Genomic DNA, 22129 nt, shown 5'->3' with positions numbered 1-22129 from the left:
TAAAGCTGCTGAACAAATTAAAAAACCTGATGATTTCTGTGATTTCAAAAGAATTTCAGCAAAACTTTGGCGAAAAATCATTATTTCAGGTTATGTTACAGGTGTTACAGTGTTACAGGTCTATGATCGAAGACTGAGTGAATAAACTAAAATCCAAAGAAGAGATTAGTAAAAAAAAAAAGAGAAACTTGTACAGCATTATGACGGTGAACATCTGATCGGAAGATTGCAGGTTCAATTCCCGCCTTGTCCGCCCACATGTTGAAGTGTCCTTGGGGAAGACACTGAACCCCACCTTGCCTGGTGGAAGGTTGGCGCTGGTGTTCAGCAGCAGTGTGTGAATGTGACCGTAAAGGTAGAAAAGCACCATTTACCATATAAACCACACCTCTGTCTGAAACTTGTTGAGGTCATCAGACAGCAGAGAAATAAAAAATACATTGATAAGGCTGCAGATGATGGAGCCACACAAAAGCACAAAAGCAGAAAAACTCCACCGTGAAGAACAGGAACGAATCCAATCATCTCCAAAAAGCAAAGATCAACAATCTGACGAAAGCAGGACCACAAAGACCCATTAGATGCTCTTTAGAGCTTTGATTTGGTCACATCTGCATCACCATCTTCCTGTAAAATCCTTTAACAAATTCTCAAGTCCATCAGACAACAAAAGACTCTTCAGTTTATTTAAAAAAACGTAGAGACAGGAAGGAGATTAGAAGATCTAAAAAAAGGACCGAAAATGGAATGAAATAGGCTAATTTAAGAGGTCATCCTGATGTGTTTCCAGAGAGAGAGACATTCTCACACAACAGAAAACCTTCACACAGATGATCAACGCTTACAAACCTGAGGATTCATGAGACCAGAAGATGTTTAACAACGTTCCATCTTTTCTGCGAACAAAAGTTTGTCTGAGGGAAACATTTGTCTCCAAACTCAACCACTGACAGAAAACAAAGCTTCACTTTTTCCAAAGAAGATCCTGAATGTCTTAGACGTAAGAACAGAGGAAAGGAGGATGAGCAGAAGAGCTGATGGTCGCCGACTTCATACTAACTCCTCAGCCTAAAGAACAGCAGGGTGGCAGAGTTTTGTTTCAGGATCCACGATGAAAGAACAGTTTTCTTTGGTAGATCTTCCTGCAGCCACAAACACCAGTTTAGAGCTGCAGCCAGAGAACTAACATGTGGAAAAAGTTAAAAGATCCACCTGAGCGGAAGGATTTCAGGATTTAAAACGTAGTAAAGCTTCCACCTTACAAGTCAAACACGATGCCTTGGAGTATTTTTGAAGTCACAAACTGCTATGAAGCTGAAAAAGGATCCTCTTTTCCAGAGACGCCTCAGGCAGCGACTGCTTTCACTAAGAATGCATTCAGGCAGCATGCAGAGGTGTCTCACCCATGCCTTGAAGACGAGCACAAGGGGAATCTAAAGAGACGGCAGGAGTGTCCCAAAGGAGACCTGGAAGACTGACGGGGACGGCAGGACATCAAACCACGTGACCTTATGAGTCTTGACCCCGTCATCGTCTCGTCTTCTTTGGTCCCTGATCTCTCTGGACCAGGCGCTGCTTTAAACATCTGCACATCTTACTTTTCCTGCTTCTTACCACAGCAGCAGCAGCAGATGAGGCTGCAGGAGCTCAGCTCTGAGTCTGTTCCTGTCATCTGGATCAGGAGGTTCTGAAGCCACAGGCGGCTCTTTCACAGCTCTATTGTGGCTCTTTGGCTATGGAGAAAGAAAAAAAAATCAATAAATAAAGGTTTTGTAGTTCATTCATTTGGTCAGCTAAGTCTTGTCATTTATATTTAGATTTTTAACAGTTCAGATAACTGAGAATAAAGGTAAGAGTGGTTTATTATTAGAATAAGCTTAAAGCACATATAGAATCATTTTAAAACTGGATTTTGCACCATTGCTGTCGTGTTTATATTCAATAGTCAAAGGGAAAATGCCATGTTTGATTTGGCATTCTTGTGTCTTTTAATTCAAGTAAATCTGCTGCACCATGAGGATTCTTTGTGACACAAGGTGTATTTTATTTTGAAGGGAACTTGGGTGTTTTGTTGGCAAAAAAATTTCAAGTTAAAATTGCTATTTTATGAAGTAAATTATTTAATTACAGTATATGTGTGTGCATAAATAAAAAAGGTACATAAATGAATTGCTTTATGGTCTCAAAAACACAAATGTGATTTTCCACTCAGTAAGAAACTGGACCAAAAGGCTCCTTCTGCATTAAAGGTTGCAGATCCCTGGTCTGGATGCTTCTTGAAGCGCTCATCAATCTTCTGTCATATTTTAGTTTTATTTCTGTCCTGTTTGCACATCAAAGGTTTGTGAAGCGTTTTGATGCTGTCACTGAGCCCCTCGTCGTAATCATGTAACGGCTTCAAACAGAGGAAATCGCATCTAAAGAAACGTTTTCTGTCCCCTTAAAGAGCAGATGGAAAACTTGAGAAAACATGGCGATTCCTTTGCCTCTGCCCTGCAGATGACAGTCCTCTGCCGGTCTGAAGGAGTGAAAACAGCATTTTTACAACCCTGTTTGGGTGCAACACCCGGTGCTGTGCACAGAGGTACGGCGTTCATTTACAGTGAGGTCAGGCTCATTAAACAGGATGGGATTTCCTTCTGGCTGACGTTGATAACACATCTGCAGAGCAAAAAAGCACAACAGGGAATGATTGCAATGATTTTACGTCCATATTTCCTGTGTTTTGGTATTTTCTCACTTTGTGAGGCGTCCTTCAGGAAGGATCCACATCTTCCAGCTCGGTGCGGATCCCATCATGTTGTTTCCTTCAAAGATTGATGAGCATCAGCAGCTTCTTCTTTAAGATCATCACTGAGCCATTTTGGAATAATTGAAGACATTTCCTGGTCCACAGCAGCTTTCACACACGTCTTCACGCTCCACGCAGATCAGTGCACTCATTAGAAGCTCTCAGCTTAAATCCTGTCTGCCGGTCATCAGACTTTAGTTCCTTTATAAGATCTGCAGCAGAAGGCGGTTGAAGCGTGAATCCCCACCGTCACAACCGTTTGTCTTAGAAGTCTCCTTTTTGCGAGTTCTAACTGCCACATGTTTAATATGCACTTCAGAAGTGGGACACGGCCTTATGGGAAGCAGCGGCTCTTTCCATTTCAGCAAAAGCTCCAGTGATACCAAGCAAATGAAGCCGAGACATTAAAGAGCGGCGCTGCTCTCTGCGGAGCCGTTTCACTCCTGATCCTGTCAACCGTGTCCGGTAGCGGCAGAGGAGTGTCCCCCATCTTCCCCCTAGCCCCCCAGCTTCATGTCTGTCTGAAGAGGATCCATGTCTCCAGCCGAGACCTTCATCCAAAAAGCAGCGAGCTTTAGCCGGGCTCCTGTTTCCAGCTTTAAGGACAGATCAGGGACTTGGTTCAGGGCTGGAGGACTCTCACAGACCAGGGGGTTTTCGGGGGTCACAGGAGTCCTTATGTCTGCTGAACGTGCAGAAGAGAAGTGTTTCCATCAAACAGTAAAAGAGATTTTTGCATAGTTTTAACAATAAAAAGTTAAAATATAGCTAATTGAAGATTATTTAAACCTTTTAAAAGAAACCTTCCCTCTGAATTTACATGAACAGATTTTAAAAGTTTTTTTTTTTTTCCAAACCCAGGTTTGATTAATCTCAGACAGCCAAGTTATGATTAAATAATCCATAAACGATTAAAAATAGTCAAACTTCCAGCTAACATGTGAAGAAGTGAACGGGTGAGACCGTTTTAGGACTCAGTGGCAGTTAGAACCTCCAGAGGACCGAAGGAGGAATAAAAGACGTAAAGACAACGAGGACGAGTGTGGAAACACAAAAGATTTGCCCCACACGTCACTAAAACATTCAGATTATCCCCAGAACCTCTGCAGAAATAATCTGAAACTTTACAAACTCTGACTAACAGACTTGACAAGTCCTGAGTCAGACACGGAGGTGGGAGGACGATGATGTGATTTGAAGTTTTAGCATCTCATCAGCTTCTCACTAACAGAAGTTTAAATCCCGAGCTCTTCAGAAAGGTCTACAGCAGACAGTTTTCTCTCAGCTCATGACTTTAAAATCAGCCTCAGGGACTTAATTTCTGCACTGACATGAGAAAGTCTCAGAGACAACTCAAACGTTTCGTGGCTGCTTGCAGAGACAAATTCTCACATTGATGTTCTTTTCAAGCATTTGAGAAACCTTCATGGAGAAGATAAACCAGGTCCAGAGGACAGCTTTTACTTAGCACTTTGCTGGAATCTAGCTGGATGAATGAGATTCTACACAGACGAACAGGTAAATGGAATCCTTTGCAAACTAATTTTTATATTAAATGGTGACAGAGACAAAAAACAAAGAAGTCACACAGTTGGGACATTCTGTGGTGGATTTAACCTCAAAAGCTTCACCAAACAGTGAAAACAGTATGAACTGAGTAATGAAGTAATGAAGGCTGGTGTCACAGATGAGGGGTCAGGCAGAGCGGGGGGGGGGGGGATCTTAAACCGCTGAAGGAGGAGGCCGAACCTTCAGCTCTGATCTGCAGAAATCCTCTTCTTACACTTTGAACTGCTTCAGCTACAGCATGAGAGGAGCTCAATCTGCAGCTCATTTCTGCTAAATGCCAACAGGAGACGGACTTGGTTCCAGATGTGGAAATGCGATGGATCCGGACACTTCAGCTGAGCCGAGCCCCTGATCCGAAAACCAGAATCCGGTTAACGACACAAAGTGCGGAAGACAAAGCTGATTTTTGGACACAAAGCGCTGAAGTAAAGGTAAAGGTAAAGGTGAAGTAAACGAAAGTCTTGAGGTTGAGTCACAGCAGCTGGACTTAAAAATCTCCTTCTTTAAAGTCCAGTTGCCATGACTCAACCATCTGGAGGAGTGAGAACCCCCACCGCGACAGAACATGAGCGAAACAACAGAAACTAAATGAAATCATTAAAAAGACAAAATGGAGAAAAACGTGAGTGGGTTTGTGCAGGAAGACCTGCAGCCGACTGCGGATGCAATCGAGAGCAGACGCTTCGTCCTCACCTTGATTTTAGATTAGAAGAAGATTTTCTGGTTCCAGGAAATGCTAACATGATTCCTTCTGAAGGTTTCCAGACATTTATTTCTGCTTAACACTCAGAATGATGCTGCTAGGAGATTTTAAATCAGCAGCTTTATTCTTAAACTAAAAACCTGGTCGGTGTTTTTCTTCCGTTATGAATCTCTCCATATGAAACACAAAATGACTTTGACATTTCTGTACAGAAACTGGACACGCTGGTCTAAAAGGTTCCAGAAGAATCCTGATCTCCTGCCTTCCCTCCTGTGGTATGAAACTGGATGATAATCACTGCAATGATTGGCAGAAGCAACAATGAGAGCATCAATAAAGAAGCATTTTTCTGCAACAACCTGAAAACTTTTAAGCTTTGTGCTAAATGAGATCCCAGACCACCTGAAGCTCTGTGAAGTCGGGCCGCTGCAGAGATGCTAATTGGACCGTGTGCATCTCCAACCAGGCGTCGCCTTGTGTTGGATGATCAAGGTCTCCGTTGCAGCAGATCGGTGGCGTCGGGGAACAGCAGGACCAGTAATGATGCTTGTTTTTGTGGCAGACAGACAGAAGACGGAGGAATAATTAAAGGGGAGAGAAACTACAGATAAGGGGAGAAGCCGACCTCGAACGAGATTTAGTTATGAAAGGCTGAACTGGAAATTCAAAGTAAGACATTGTTCAAATCAGAGATAAACAATAATTAAAAGCTTTGAAATTCAATAAACCCGGGTTCAGGTCTGAGGATAACAGCACACTAGAGAGCTTTGATTATAAAACCAAAATGTTTATTGAAAAAGCTGAGAATTAATCATACTGTAAAAACATCAGAACCAACTGGAAACCAGATTTTCAACAGATCTGTAAAAAAAAAACCTGCTGAATGCGGTATCAGGAAATCAAAGGCAATATACGGTGAAACTTCTACAAATAGTTAATCTGTAGGAAAACAAACTGTTTTTTTTTTTATCAAGTAGTGAGGAGAACATTAACGTTTATGCTTTTTTAAAAACAGTTTTAGCCTTTAAAAGCCCAGCGAGACGTGAAATTTCAGAATAGAAGCGTCTTTGTGAGTCTCCTCCTGTAGGGGGGCAAAGCCCTCCATTAGAGAAGCTCAGTCAGACGGAGAAAGTTCAGAGTAGAGCCGCTGCTCCTCCACACGCAAAGGAGTGGGTGAACTCCTCCCTGGGGAGGCGGGGAAGACCCGGGACGCACCGGAGGGAGCAGCTCTGCAGACGAGGAGCTAGCGAAAGTGTCCAGGGAAAGGAAAGTCTGAGCGTCTTTGTTTTGTTGTCCCTGTGACCCGGTCCAGGAGAAGTGGAAGAAAATGGATGGATGGACCTCTGTGACCCCCCATGACTAGATTTCGGACGGAGCAGGCGTAGGAAATGGGTGGAGGGTTTGTTGGATTCCTTGTTTTTCCTCCAACCTGTGTTTGTCCCTCAGGAAGTTGATGGTTCCGATTTTCTGAACCTCCATGTTGGTTCTCTTCAGGGTGGTTTGTTGCCGTTCTGTTTTTACGCCACATTTCAACTCGTTTATTAAAATATTCTCCTTTTAGGACATTTCGGCTGAACTCTTCTCCGGAGAGCAACGGTTTGATTCTAAAACGTCACCCCAGTTTGTTCCAGATTCATCGTGAAGTCCATCAAGCTGAAGATCTCATCTTTCTTTAACCCTTGTTCTATCCTAGGCACTTTACCATTGGGAGGTGGGTCATCTAGACCCACTAGACAGTGCTCTGAACCTTTTTTCTTCAATGATTTGTGATCTTCACTGGTGTCCATGGATTACATGAAATCTTTCCACCTTTATCCACCTTTGTCATGGTAGGGAGAACACCTCAATGGAAGGGGGGGGGGGGTCATCTAAGATAAAACAAGTGTTAAGGCGGCGACAGACCAGCAGCTTCAGGCAAAGCTGAAGAAACGCAGCAGCTGGCTGAGCTTCTTTTTTTTTACCCAAAACAATGGCTTCATGGCTGGAAGATGATATTTCTCTCCTTTTCACAAAGTATCAGCATCATGACGAGCAGAGCCTCACATCTCTGTGATCAAATTTATGAGGCTTCCTGAACGTTCTACTTCTTTGAATCATGGATGTCAAACACAGTTCGGAGGGGCAGAAAAACATGCAACTGACAGGAATTTGCATGTCATTAAAAAGTCCTCTAATTCATTTCTCTTATCTTTCAAATTGTGCTCCCCTTCATCAAATTTTGACGCATTTAAATGAAGCGGTTCTGGTCTCTTTGTGGTTCTCTGCGACGTCCACTCTCACTCTTCTATTTATCCGTTGACTGGAAATTAAATTTACTTTTACGTTGAATGAAAACTGAAGAGCGTTCATAAAGCAGAACATGTGTTCCCATTGTGTCTCTGTCTTTTCAATAATCAACCAAACGACCTGCGTTCCTCTGGAGAAAATGGATTGCGGTTGGACGGGTTTGTGTGGAGCGCCGATGCGCCTCACTGCACAATCATTAGAACCCGATCTGATCCTGTTATTCCAAAGTCCTGATGGGTGTCCTCTGTTTAATGCTTTTATTTTTAGTTTATCCTGTTGTCTATGTTGCAGAATAAACTTTTAATTTAGCTTCATGGAGATTCCAGTCTGCAAAATCTTTTAACATACGGCACAGATTAAATGTGTGTGTCATCTGTGCAAAATGGAGAAAAATAAATAACCTAAAAAACTGCATTGAAAATAGATATGAGTAAAACTTTTACATGTGTTTACCTGTGAGAATAACTGGCTACATGAGACAATAGTTGTTAAAATAGTCAGTAACAAGAAAAATCCCAATGATTTTAAATCCCATTGAAAAGGCGTTTTTTGGTTTAAAGTCCCGTCTCGACCATCTTCTGATCTATTTTCAAAACATCCTCAGTGGTCTCTTTAAAATTAAAAATCTTAAAAAAAAAACCTGTGTTGTTTTCTAGGACATATTTTCTTCAGAGCGGCAGGAGTTCATTAGAAAGAGCAAACGCACACCCTTGACCTAACATTATCCAACAAAAACAGCAGCAACACCGTAGATGTCCATCCGTCAGTTCTGATCCAGATTCCAGCTCAGACCAAGAAAACAAAGACGGAATGTCTGTTTGTCTGCAGGTGGATGATCAGGATGGAGCAGAGCAGGGAGCTTGTGGCCCCGCCCCCATTCATTTTTTACGATCTTTTCGTCTGCTGCTGATTCACAACAATATAAATAAAGAAATACTTAGAAATGCAGTTTTGAGCTTAATTATGCTTAGACATGCTAAAACGTCATTTCCTTCAGAGTGGGTCTTTAAGTTGTTTGATCATTTCTGAAAAAAAAAATCAAACTAGCTCGTCAGATTCAGATGTCATCTCTCTGACCCAAACAGAAAGCTCCTGATTACCTGGATCATGCGAGTCCGGCCAATCAAAAGGTAAGGCTCCTGGTGCAAGAGTGGCCTCGTTTCCACTGAGCGGTACTGTCCGGTCCGGTTCGGTTTAGAACGGTCCAGGGAATTCAGGTGAGCGTTTCCACTCAAAGCAGGACTGTCTCAGGGTGCAGCTTTGGGTCATAAAAGTGGGACTACAGCAAAATCGACGCTTTCAACGACAACCATGGAGGTCATCCAGCAGCTGATTTCCCCCCCCGCTGGGTTCTTCGTATCTATAAGTCGAAAAGGAAAACAGCCGAAAACGTTGGTGTCATTGTTGTACTGACCTTCCGCCAATCAATGGGCTTCATCAGTAGCTCCGTCTTAACATGTCTGGTCCATTTTTCTATGGACCTGCAACCAACAGGGCCCCAAACTGGTACGCTTTGGACCCGCTTAATGGGTCCATTTGATAATAGAGACACTCAAAATACTGTACCGCTCATTGGAAACGAAGCTAATGTGTCCCTGTAAGTGAAATTCTTCACTCACTGAAAGAAACTTCCTCTGGAATTAGGATTCTGAATTTTTAGCGTTTTCCTTTTTCCATCTTTCTCCACTTTTGCTGCATTTTCTGGGAGTGTCACGTTTTTATGTTGATGACACCACCTTTCCATGTCCACCCAGTCGGTCCTCCCTCACACCTGACAGACATGAAGCACCGCGATCGTGTTTGTGTGTTCATTTTAATGTCACATGTTGACATGAGCGCAGCCGTGCTGTTACTCCTCGGACATGCGTGGACGGCGGTACGCTCGGTTTGTTTCCTCCTCAGCTTGACAGTAACACTGAGATCATGTGCAGTGAAGCACATCACGCGTGAGGCACTTCACGTGTGCCACATTTGGCCACGACGACGGCCGAGAAACAAACCATCTTTTTCTTCTGCCTGTCCCGCTCTGGCTGAACGTCCTGAACCCATCCAGCCAGTCAAAGGAATTTCCTCCGGCTGAAATGAGCTCGTCCTAATGAAATTTTAATTTGCTATTATGAGCACAGTTGGTGCCTAAAGCGCCGCCTGTGAGCCTGAGATTCAAAACCCTTCAATGCACTCGACTTGAAAACAAATGCGTTCCAGGCAGGATAAGAAATTGGACGTGTCTATTTAAAGGGTGTTACCACAGCTGCAAACGCGAGCTGAGCTTTTTACTCAAACCCAAACACTGATATCAGCTCGGTTCAGCGTGGCGCCATCAGAAGCAGATGATAAGGATTCCTATGACAATATTTATGGGATGCCTCCTGCAGGTCAATGTCTGCATTTGCCACAAGTGCTTTGGCTCAGGTTGGGATATTTTCTGGCCACAAAAAGGACAAGAAATCCATTTTATTTGGAATGAGATTGGAAACAGACCAACAGCAGGAATTTTATTCTGTAGGAGAAACTTCTAGAGTGCCATTGTTCTAGTTAATATCAGGCTGTTTTGTCCTCACTTAGCCCTGGATGCTTCACATAACCTCAAGCTGATCGACTAAAACGGTTTGAGTTTCATAATTTTCTCTTTTTAATGAAATGGATTTAATCCTCCCTGATGGATCCTAAAATTCTCGCCAGTCCTGCAGCTTCTCGTTGGTTTCTGACCTTTTCAATCCAATTATCTCCATTTTATGGTTTGAAATTTGGTCCCACTCAAAAGGCTGAAGTTTCAGCGAGGACTCAGACGTTAGGGTCTTTCTCGATGGAAAGGTGACAAATTTCCAAGGATGTGAAACCCCGAACTTAATGTCCGTGATTTATGGATTCACATTGATTACAGGGAAAGTCAACTGTTAATGAGAGGATCTCCTAGAAAGTATGACAGCTCCAACAAACTCACAAAGCGGCAGTTCATGTTTTAGAGTTGCTCTGCCCTCTGCTGGCCACAGAACCGCCGCAGCAGCAGAATCCCGTCGCAGCTGGTTCTGATCCATCAAGCATGAGTCAAATCTTGCATGAGGAGATGCCACTGATGAGGAAGCCACAAGCCTGTTACTGTCTGATTCCACTTGTTTGTCAGCCTCCTTTTTGATGTGCGCGCCGCCTTTCTTCCTCTTTGAGATGAATGCCAGCCACAGTCGCAGTCGGTCTCCTGCAGAATCAGACAGTTAGACACTCTTTTGATGTTACAAATAGCATCTGTGACGCTAAAGTCCATCCAAATGATGAGCCCGTGCTCTTGCATAAGACACTTTGACACCTCGGCGGCGGCGGCGAGGATGCAGCTTAAACAAAGCAGCTGCTTCCAGGGCAATGCAGGGAACGGGACTGAAACCATTCTGTCCAGTTGTTGATGTGAAGACAAACGGCGCTAACATGCCATGACTCTGCCAACTGTGAATGTTGCATCTGTAAGAGTCTAAACTTTAGTAGATGGAGACTAAGCCTGTTTCTTTAAAAATAATACTAAACCACATGTGGATTTTCTCTATCGTTAAGACACGGCTGCTCAATCCTGGTCCTTTAAATCTACCACCCTGCCTGTTTTCCAGCTCTGTGTGCACCTCTTACTAGTGATTACCTGGATCAGGTGTGTTCAGTCAATCAGAATGAGGAGACACCCGAGTCAGCAAATTTGCAGAAAGCAGTAAAGAGAGAGCTAAAACAGGCAGGGCAGCAGATTAAGAGAAACATGTCAGGAAATGTCTTTAAAGTTGAGACAACTGATTTGTTGCAGTTCTTCTCTATCTGGTCCATTGCAGAATCCACCTCTTCTTCACTGTCTTCAGGTGGTTCTATCGTGCCTTTTACAGCAGATCTACAAATAAAAAAATGAAGTTTCCTTCCTCTCTGATATCACTTTAAATGCTGTCATTCAAAAGCTGAAAGATGAAAGTGCTTGGAATGAAGAAAGCAGATCCGGGCAGTCGGTGGGGGATGAAGAAGAGTGTGTTGAGAGGAAACGGTTGGCGGGACGGTGAGAGGACAGCAGTAAAGGACGAAGGCAGCTCAAGGTGAAGGTAACACAGACCAGACTAACGGTGTAAGACGGGTTAGAGTCAAAGGAGGGAGAGGTGAGGCCAAACGTCCAAGATAAAAAAAAAAAGGGGGGTCCAGCTCAGAACCTAGAGGGACACCAAAGTACTCTGACGCGAGCTGGTGTAAATAAATCAAGATTTTATCATCAAAGTAGACATTTCATGTAGAGTTTTGCACAAAAATATTTTCGGATCAGATACATAAAAAAACTGGCTGCTGTGAAGATCTCAGCTTCTAGATGTTTATCCCGTCTGCTTTGTGTCCCAGATCTTTTTAAAACGCTCTTGATCCTCCTTCCACAAATATCACCGCAGGTTTTTATTTTTTTATTTATTTACCAAATCCAGCTTTTGAGACGCACAACCACAAAGAAACACTAAAACCCTTTAGACTGAAACAGACGGCTGACCCTCTGGAAAACATGACCTCCACTTGTCTCTCTCTTCCTTTAACTGTTTTGCGGGAGCTGTCAGATGCAGGACGAGTGGTGCTGCAGGGCGAGCGGGGCTGCAGTTGGGGCGGGGCTGCAGTTGGGGCGGTGCTGCAGTTGGGGCGGTGCTGCAGGGCGGGCGGTGCTGCAGGGCGGGCGGTGCTGCAGGCGGGCGGTGCTGCAGGGCGAGCGGGGCTGCAGGGCGGGCGGTGCTGCAGGGCGGGCGGTGCTGCAGGCGGGCGGTGCTGCAGGGCGGGCGGTGCTGCAGGGCGGGCGGGGCTGCAGCCTGCGGCAAACAGCTCCTTCTGTAATTTCCGTCAGGTGTTTTAATGCCACCAGCTGGCATTTATACATGTTGCCTTAAGTTCATCAATGCTGCGCAGAGTGACGTGACAGAAATGCTCTGAGATTAATGGAACCGAATCAGCAAAACTACATTCTTCCCTACATGTTTACCGTAACGCTGTGCCACGCTTGACATGTCTGTGCCTGAAAAAGATTTTTTTAACCAGAGCAGATTTGTTTATAACAAACCTTCACAGTTAAAGGATCAAATCCTGCATGATTGGACCATCTTAGAGCAGAATTAATGAATGCGCTGCAGTAGGTTGGACTTTTACAGACTAGAAGATGGCAGCAATGACATTTAGCGGTTCTTCATCGCCCCACTTCTTCCCTTCTTTCATTTAAAACTTAGAATTGATTTTAAAACGTCGTACAAGCCGTGCACGGCCGCTCCACTGAAGTAAGTCTCTGATCAAGGCCTCTTATCGGTTTTGTTCTCCGCTTTTGAGAAACGTTCAGGTCTTTGATCCGAAACTTTGATGCACAAACAAATCTGATGAATATACAAGGATGACAGCACGGCTCTTTATGGAAGCTCTAATGCTTTGGTCGTAAATTCACCCGTCAAGAGATAAAAAAAGAAAAGAAAAGAGATGCTCATCAGTATTGAACATCAGATTTGGTCTAAACTCTCAGATACATTTTGACTTTAATTACTTTAAGCCTTCTGTTACATAAATAGATAAAGTAAACAAAAATATAACAGTTTTCTTTCACAGACAGAAAAAAACCCAGGAATTTTTTATCCAGGAATGTATCATTTTTTGTGCATAATTGAAGAAACAGCAACTAAAATAGAAGAAAAAAATCATTTCAAAGCTCGTTTTAGTTTCCAAACCCTTTTCAGATATGTTAATCCTAAAAATTTACTTTTGATACTTTGCTAAATTTTTTGATAGTTTAAATAAAGTGACTTGTTGGGCCGTCGCCTGATGGACCGGATTGTTCGGGGCCACAAATGCTTCATTTCCTTATATGAGAACATGAGCATGAGGGTATTTCATCACTGCTGCATGCGTTGGTGAGGATGATAAAAACTGTGCGTCTCCAGCAGAGGCAGAACGATGACAGGAACATTAATATTCTTGTTGTTTTATTGCTTTCCTCTGTAATTGTTTATAAATGGGCCGTGTTATCGGAGACGTTTTTAAGTGTTCCAAAGTCTGCAGCGTTTATTGGAAGAATTAATCATCGTGACGACAAGAACAAATAATCTGTTGTTTCATTCTTTAGGCGAAGAAAAAGATGAAGATGTCAAAAACTTTTTAGCTGCTCGCCCATATTCCACCAAACCTGAGAGTTAATAATGGACAGAAAGCTTTTAAGCGTGGTGGGGGCTTCACAAAAACTGGTTTGGGATCAACTGAGTTGGAGCTCCAGTGTTGACGTTCTTTGACTACCAATACTCTTGAACTGTTTACGCAGTAAAATAGATCCAGCGGATTCTGAAGTGGAAAAAAGCAGCTGATATTTCACAGCAGCAAAGTGTTTGGGCCATCAATCAGCTGATTCTTACACGGAAAAGAGCAGCTATTCTGTCAGTCAGAATCCGTTGGATTTACGTTAATTACAGTCAAAGAGTTGTGGTAGTGCGCAGAGTGCGTGTTATTTTGCCGCCGACATTGCTGGTGTTAAAGGATTAAGACAAAAGCATATTTTAATAAGTACAAGTAACAAATGTATAAAGAAAACATTTTAATTTCCACAGTCAAACATGGTGGTAGTAGTTTCATGGTTTGGGCAGAAATGAACGGCTGACGTGCTTTAATTTCCATTAAACTTTCTATTATTTGTTTCATCTAAATAAACGAAATGATGCTTTAAAAACTACAGCTGCTCATATTTTCCTTCAGGTTATTTTTGTGTCTCAACATTAGAACGATGATCTGAGCCATTTTTACAGCACTGCATTCTATGGAAGTCCTTTCTCTGCAATGTGATGTTAATTCATTTTTAATGAGTTCTCAGAAGATCCAACCAAAGTGACCCACTATTCAGACACAATTATATCTGGATTTAATTACATATTAATAAAATAGGAGTTGTTAAGATCAAGAGTAGCTGTGAGGTAATCTCACTGCATGAGCCTCTGAAGTAATTACAGGTACGTATGCTGATCTAAACTGTGCCATCAAACGGACTCAGCTTCCAGCTCCTCAGGGAGGTTTCCGGGTGCAGATGGAGGACGCGGCGTGTGACCTTCCTCCAGGTCCTTCCACGTGACCTCTGTTCTGTTACAGTTTTTCTGCCTCATTAAGAACAACTCTCCCGAGGACCCCTCTTTCTGGGTCCACGCCTCTCCTCGCCTCGCCGGCTCAACCTCCAGACTTTGAAATTAAAGAAAGATTCTTTTGGGAGGCAGCAGCTCACATTTAATGGTGGGAAGTACAGAAAACTAGCGTGAGGAGCGACTTTCAAACTCCTCAAGACGTGTCATTTGACATTTTTTGAGCTCTTTTCAGCCCAAGTCACGTGTATGCGTACGGGGAAGGGGGTGGGGGGTGGGGTGACCTGCACAAGTGTTGCTGCTTTTTGGGCGGAGGGTCGTTGATAGGAGAGGCTGAACCGTAACCCTTTAATGCAGGAGCTCAAACCATAGTCCCAGCTGTCCTGTCAGGTGAAAAACGGTCAAACCTGTACGCCGGTGCCCTCCACAAAAATATCAAGGTCGTAGAAACTGTTCATGACGTTTTTTCTGCAGATAAGCTGCGGGTAACAGGTGGCAGTGAACACTTTTACAACACGTGACGGTAAGTACGGGGGAGGTAGGAGACACGAATTTTTCATTTATTACCCCCCCAAAATCCTGCAGACTATACAATGAGCCCGTTAGCGCCGTCCATGTTATACGTGCGCGCTCCTTGCTGTTAGAAATGAGGATGTTAGCCAATCAGAGTGTCGTGGACCGACCAGCTTTCATGAGCCTTACGAATACTTCACCACAGACTTACCACACGCACAACAACGGTACGTTCCATTTCCCTGACCTCCCTTGAGGTGGCTGTGTGAGCCTCAAGGGTAAGACACACCTATGCTCCCCTGAAGTTATGGCCGCTCTTCTCCACAACACTCCACGGGCCGGACGTCCCAAAAACTACCAGCAGAGGGGGCCAATGAGTCTGTGAGCAAAAAGCCACTTTTCTGATCGTCAGAATCAGCCGATTTTCCGCTGATCGGGTCGCAGACGTACAGCATGTCAGAGTGTGTGTTATTCAGTGGTGTTAAAGGGTTAATCAGTTCGATTAGTTGAACCTGTGATGTCATTTCAGTTTAACAGAATAAGAATTAAAGTCAGTGAGTCCACACACAAGATAGTGTGGAGAATGGAAAGAAGAAAATGGTGCTAATCTCCTGTCATGATGCTTTTGTACTGGAGTTCAGAGGGCGGGGGTGGTGGGGGGTCTTATCACTGAATGCAGATTTGTCATTTCATGTTATGACAAAGCAGTGTTTTCTGGTCTTTGTGGTCACATTAGCCTGATCCCGTCTGGATTTGTCATCGTCTTCATGCATCACCGATGCTTCATGCAGAACATCTGGCCTCTCATCTTCCACTGCAGCGCCGCTGTCATTTGATCCAGTTTAACGCTCGCTGCGTCTCGTTATTCTATTGACTGGAGTATTTGCGTGGAGATCAGAACTGAGATTGGGCCTCTGAAAGATGTCACACTCCGTTAGACGTCCCCTCGTTCTTTATTCCGTTTGTTGTTAACGACGGTTGAATGATTTATCTTTTCATTCACTCTCTGCTCATTTGCTGTGATTTATTGGAGAGCACATAGAAATAATTTAGCACGGTTGTACCGCAAAGCAGTTGGACCTTGGGCAGGATGGGGGGGGGGGGGTATCAAGGTGAACATCAAAGCATTTGGCTCTTCCCATCAGCAGCCAGACTAATATATTAGACTCAGGTTGAGTCCTGCGCCATGCTGCTAAAGGAATGAAACGTATTCATCCATCTGTCTGGATGCGTTTGTCATTTCATAAATAAAACACATTCATGAAGGGCATTCTCATTAAAAGAGACCATTCTGCTCTGGTTCAGTTCAATTATTCATTTATTAAAGTAAAATCGACTCATTTGGTTGGTTTTTATTTTCAGTTCTAATCATGTCAAAGAATCCAGAAACGGGGATTTGTAGAACTCCCACTGAACCTTTACATGTTTTATGTTTTACGTTGGCGATGTACAACTGTTCCCGTCTGTCAGAGACAAACAAACATGAACAAGAGACCGTTTAGGAAAAGAAAGAAAAGTCTGGATGACTACAAAAAAATTTCAGACAGAGATCTTTGTCCAAACAGGAACAGAGTATTTTCCTTCATCCAAAGGATGAAGGAAATGTTTGGATGGAAGGATAAATGTTTGGCTAATGTTCAAATATCATTTTTTTTTTAAATGCTCATGCTTACAGTGTTAGAATACGCATTAAAAAAACAACAGACAGCGGCAAGTGGAGGATGCTGGAAACAGAAAGAAGGCGGAGAAACATTTTCATTGTTTGTGTTGCTTAGCAACAGTCCAGTTGGGGAGCTCCAGAAAAATAAAGGATGAGTTCTGTGAGCAATGTTCCTTTACTTATTGCTGACTTACTTTTCCGTCTAAATGGAAAAGGTCGGCCATAGACGGGAACTCGGAGTAGAACGTCTTCTCAACATGAAGAAGCAGCAGCTTGGGGGTTTGAACATCTGACAGGTGAGATGTTATGGGGTGGACATGAAACCAAAGGTTCAGGTTCATCCTCACGGGAATAACTTGTTTGTTTCTTTACACATCAAAGAAAAGTGCATTAAGAAAAAGGAATGTTGAGAACGTAGAAATGAAAACTTGTGATGTTTTTGACAGAAACCCATTTGTGCAAGTGCTGCCTCAGAAACTGATGAGCGGAAGGTGGTGGTTTGATGGTATGGGCAGATGGGTTCTGCTCATGCGTTGCTGAAATTTTACTTTGATTTGAAAATTCACAAAATAAAAAAACACTACACATTTGGAGTCACTGCAGTTGTCCCAGATTTGTGTCAAACCATTCTTGGGTTAGTTTAATCTAACAGGAGGAGCAAAAAAAAAAGGGAAGAAATTATCAATCTTTCAGAAAAAAATGTCAAAAATGTGCTGTTTGGGGCGTGGTTTAAAAAAAAGCTCAGTTGCCAAGCAAATTAAAAAATATGATTTGTAGATTCTTGTAAAAGTGACATCGACCTGTTCGTCACACCAGGGTAACTAAAGCATTTAATGGTTGCTATGGAGATAAACCAACAGAAAAGCAACAACTTGGAAAAGGTTGTACATGAGTTTGTCACGTGCAACTCTGACTAGGGTGGCTGACTAGGGTGGCAGGGGCAAAAGAAAGAGTGAGGGGCAGATCTCAGGCTCTTAACCAATGGGGGCAGGTGGCACCTGGGGGCCATGCAGTGCCGCTTTAATTTACATTTTTATCACAAATTCTCGACAATAATCTCACCTCGTTGTAGTTCTGGGGCACCAAGTCCTCAGAGGTACTTTAGAAGAAAAACAAGGTTTTCCTTTCTAGAACGAAACCCCGGACTGCATTTTGTTCTAGTGGACCCCCGACCCCCCACACCCCAGTTAAGGTGCAGGTCAGATGAGCTTGTCAGCTCTCAGATAGAACGCATTTGTCTTGGGGGGATGCGGGTGAAAGGCGCTGCGGCCCGCTGAAGCAGCAGGCCAGGATTTATTATAAAGAAGTCAGATTCAATCACTTCAGCTGCAGCTCTGGTGGAGGACACCTTGTTTTGGTCTTGACCAGCTTGTATTGAGTTATCGATTCCCCAGCAGCACCCTGTGATGCTCATTAACCTCGTGCGCCGTCTCACACAGAAAGTGGAAACGGCTGGATGCCTCCGAGGAGAAGAAGAGAAAGGAGGGAAAAAGAAGTTCAGCAAAGAAACAGGGAAATGAAAAACCCTGCGAGAACATCTCCAATTATGTCTGAGCGAGGCATGCAAAGGTGGAAAACCTCAGCACAGATGTTCTCCACAGTAAAACCAATGGGCTTCTTGCAGAACATTAATATCAAACCTTTTGACTTTCACTTTTAGTAATGAGGACACGTAGATCCCAACCAACAGGAACGCCCCGTCACTCGTTAGCAGGTAAGAGTCTCCACGTAATCAGGTGAGACTCGTTAGCTATCGCCTGAAGTCTGTCAGTGGACACCAAACGCAGAGAAGCTGAGATTTGATTGGTGCTAAGCTTGGTAGCTTTTAGACAGATTTAAGACTAATAAAGACAACAGGGCTGCAGATTCAATGAAAAAAGACGCAATGATAGAATAGAATAGAATAGAATAGAATAGAATAGAATAGAATAGAATAGAATAGAATAGAATAGAATAGAATAGAATAGAATAGAATAGAATAGAATATTTTTTGCGTCATTTCTCTGGTCTTTGAATGATGAGCTAAGAACGGCTCCATATGAGTGGATGAGTCCCCCAAACGCAGACTATTTTAGGAGGAGATGTGTTTTAACCGTCACAAAGGCTGTGAGACATTTTGGGATTTCCTCCACAACTGTTGTTGTGCGTTTAACCTCAGTGACAGTGAAACGGAGAGGACTTCAGGCCTCTGCAGCTTCTTGTCTTCTCAAAAGAGGCTTTTAGAAGCAGGTGGATGTCAGAATGAATGAAGATGCTCACATTCAGATGTTTGGAGACTGAATTTTGGACAAGAGGAGAGGTAGATTTATGTGGTTATTTTTTCTCCATTTCTACCAAATTGAACACAACTGTCTGTCATGTTTCAACAGAAAAGTGCATCTTTTTCCTTCTTCACATCATTTTAAAACCATTTACTTCAATATTGTGGCAGCTTCTACTTAGAGAGAGCTCTCTGGGTTCTTTTGAGACTTGGATGAAGGGAATAACTGCCTTTCAAGTCAGGAAAGTTTCGGCGACTGATGTTTAACAATGAACTCCATCTAACAAAAATTCAGGCCTCAGAGAAAAGCTCAAACTTCTTCCCAAAGGTGGAAAGTTGCTCACTAAACTGACACATCTTTGGATCTGGTTTTGGCACAGAAGCACCGCCATGCTTCACTTTGCTAGTAAGATATGCTGACAGGGGGAGGGGGGGGGGGTCTTAATAGTAATTCCAGAATGTAAAACCCAAAGCCCACCTGACAAAAATCGTGTCTTCACAGTCCATCCGGACGTGCAGCATCCAGGCTGCATCACTAAAAGCCTCGTTCCCCTCATGTGTGTCAGAGTTGATTCATGTTTGCAGACTGTGAATGTATTCCCACTGATGAGCGCGCTCCAAAGAGGTTCTTCAAAGGCACGGCAGACCCAGAAGAGGCTCCTCTTGTAATTCACCTGCAGCCCTGACTGCTCTGCTCCTCTAAACCGACACGTCTGCTCGGGTAGAGGCTGCGTGACGGCACGCTCTCAAAGACGGGTGGAGAGGAAACAGCGGCGTTGACACAGTTTCCCGCTCTTCAAATCCTCATGGAGCGACACGCAGGCTGACGTCTTTTCTGCATGTGCAGCAGTTGAGGGGGGGGGGGCGGTAATGAAGAAGGTAAATAAAGCGAGTGTCTGCAATCCATGAGGGAGAACAGCTGCTTCAGGCGTTGGATCATCATGATTACCGGGCTGATCTGACCTGCTGGCTGCTCTGCACTTTAACAGCTTCTGCAGTAAACAAACCTGTGGAAAAAAAAGACTCCATACCCCCCCCCCCACATACATCCATCACCTGCCTCTTTATGAAGACCCGAGACAGCATCCAGAAGGGCTTTTACTTCATTACAAATCCCCCTTTATCAGGTTTCCTGAAAATGAAGTGAATTAAAGTTTGTTTTAATCCATAAAGTTCTCACAAACTCAGTTTGCTCAAAAACTGCAAAGTAAAACACTCGATTCTGAATATCCTCCAGATACGAGTCGTTCTCCTGCTGTGTGCCATCAGCAGCATCTGCAGTTTTATTAAAACAAATGTCATTTTTAAAATTCCAAATTCATTCATATTCAGACATAATTGCTTAAAGTAATCTGAAGCAGCCATGTTAACTTTAAGTTCTGTCAATAAAACACAACATTTTGGAATTAAAAATTCACAGGTCCATTTATTTTTTATTCTTCTGCTGCCTTTTAGTGAGATCGGCTCCAATCTCACCGGTTTATAAAGATTGATTTTGTCTTGTTTTTCTACTGGAACCAAAAATCTTTAAAAAGTGATTCTCCTTTGTAGCCAAAAAAGAAAGTTTGTTCAGGAAGATAAACAGTTCTGAGAGTTAGAAGATGCAACTGATTTCAGTTATTTAAATATAAATGCAGGAAATATATGAAACAAAGATCTGTGGTCACAGGGGAAATCCAAACTTTCTGGTGTTCTCAGTCATAAACTTTCCCTCCACGAGGGAAACACAGCCTTAAAAAAAGACAATCAACTTTTCAGAGCTGCAGAAAACGTGATTTCCTCTCCTCTCTTCATCTGATGCACGAGTTGATTCGGCCGGGAAGATGCAGGAGATTTCTCCTCAGAGGATCACGTAAAACCCTGTCGCAGCCCGTGTGCATCTTTGTGCCTCGGAGCAGAGTAACCCAGGAAAAGTGTGCGGCGTGTTTTTGAATCCTCACGGCGGCGAGCAGCTGCCTTTGACAGAAGGTCGCTCCTAAAGCTTTAGTGGCATTTTTAGAGCAGCAGAGAAACTGGATTCAGCACTTCCAGCTCTGCAACAAACTCAGTCCAGGTATAAATCTGTAGTCATAGCTCTGCCACAACAACCCATCTGTTCCAGTAAACCTGACTGTGACCTGTGACCTCTGAGAGACGTTCTTAGTCCAGCATCAAAACAGGGAGGAAAAACACACGGAATGCATAGATATCTAATGTCCAGCAGCCCTCCTGGACTGAAGGACCAGACTCTTTTCACGATTCTTCTTTCTTATGGCAACCCCAGATGCTTTAATCATCTTAAATTCTTAGGACATTCTGCAGAATTTTCTGCAACCAACATATTTACCCCATCACATTAGAAAAAGGGAGTCCTCCAAAAACCAAAAAGCTCAAGAGGAAAGAATTCACGGATCAACGACTCACAGATGAAACCAAATTCTTCCTATTTAATAATCCATTTTGTTTAAAAGCGCCTTTCAAGGAACCCAAGGACACTGTATACGAAACAAAGGTAAAAAATAATCATTACAGGCACAATAACTAGAAATGGACATTAAGGTATTATTATATATGTGTGACTTTTTACTGGATGTGTCCAGTCAACCAATAGTGCCACCAAGTACGTAATGTAGAATCTGAACAAAACCCACACAGAGAAAATACCAAATCAAATAATCCCTTATGGTTAACAAAAATCTCAGATGAGACCCAAATTTATGCTCCGCCCCTTTTTCATACGTCATGAGGGACCTGGAGGAGCTCAATATGAAAGTCAAGTTTGTGCCAATTTAAAATAATAACCAAAATACCAAATATAACATACAAATATAACAAATGTATTTAGAAATGAATAAATAAAAACCAACAAGAACTTAGCAAAAAGGCTTCAGGGTGAACCAGGGCCAAAACAAAACCCCACCTAACTGAAATATGAACCTGTAAATGAAAGAAAAGGCAAATCAATGACCAAGCACTAACCTCCCCAGACTAACGAAAACAGGAGAAAACATTTGGAAAAGGAAATGGCAGTTCAGCCCTGCAGCTTCACTTAAACGTAACCACAGACATTTTGAATGCAGTTCTGTTTTCAGATGTTTTGGGTTGAACTTCATCTCCTTTTGGTCTCTCCAGGTTTTGTCCTTTTAAAGCCTCGGGAAAATAGTTATCTAAAGTGAGATTAATCATTTGTTCTGAAAAACCACCAATCATCACATTAGAAGAGGAATTTTTAGTTAAAATAACTAAATAGAAACTGAAGCCAGATCTGACAAACGAGAAAAAT

The 22129-nt window shown here is 43.0% G+C and overlaps 2 long non-coding RNA genes across 2 annotated transcripts; one reads left to right on the top strand and one right to left on the bottom strand.

Annotated features, from left to right (window-relative positions):
* Positions 1 to 9789: 9789 nt before the first annotated feature.
* LOC110016344 lies at positions 9790 to 11475 on the bottom strand. Its single transcript, XR_002291614.1, has 2 exons — positions 10654 to 11475; positions 9790 to 10545 (listed from the first exon to the last, which is right to left on the bottom strand). It is a non-coding gene; the product is annotated as an uncharacterized LOC110016344 (long non-coding RNA).
* Positions 11476 to 16632: 5157 nt separating this feature from the next.
* LOC110016343 lies at positions 16633 to 20035 on the top strand. The gene is made up of 4 exons (XR_002291613.2): positions 16633 to 16903; positions 18047 to 18176; positions 18268 to 18321; positions 19453 to 20035. It is a non-coding gene; the product is annotated as an uncharacterized LOC110016343 (long non-coding RNA).
* The last annotated feature ends 2094 nt before the right edge of the window (positions 20036 to 22129 follow it).

This window comes from Oryzias latipes, chromosome 14 (assembly GCF_002234675.1).
Source record: "Oryzias latipes chromosome 14, ASM223467v1".
NCBI classification, from domain to species: domain Eukaryota; kingdom Metazoa; phylum Chordata; class Actinopteri; order Beloniformes; family Adrianichthyidae; genus Oryzias; species Oryzias latipes.
The sequence above is the reverse complement of the archived record's forward strand: the minus strand, read 5'-3'. Positions and strand labels throughout refer to the sequence as shown.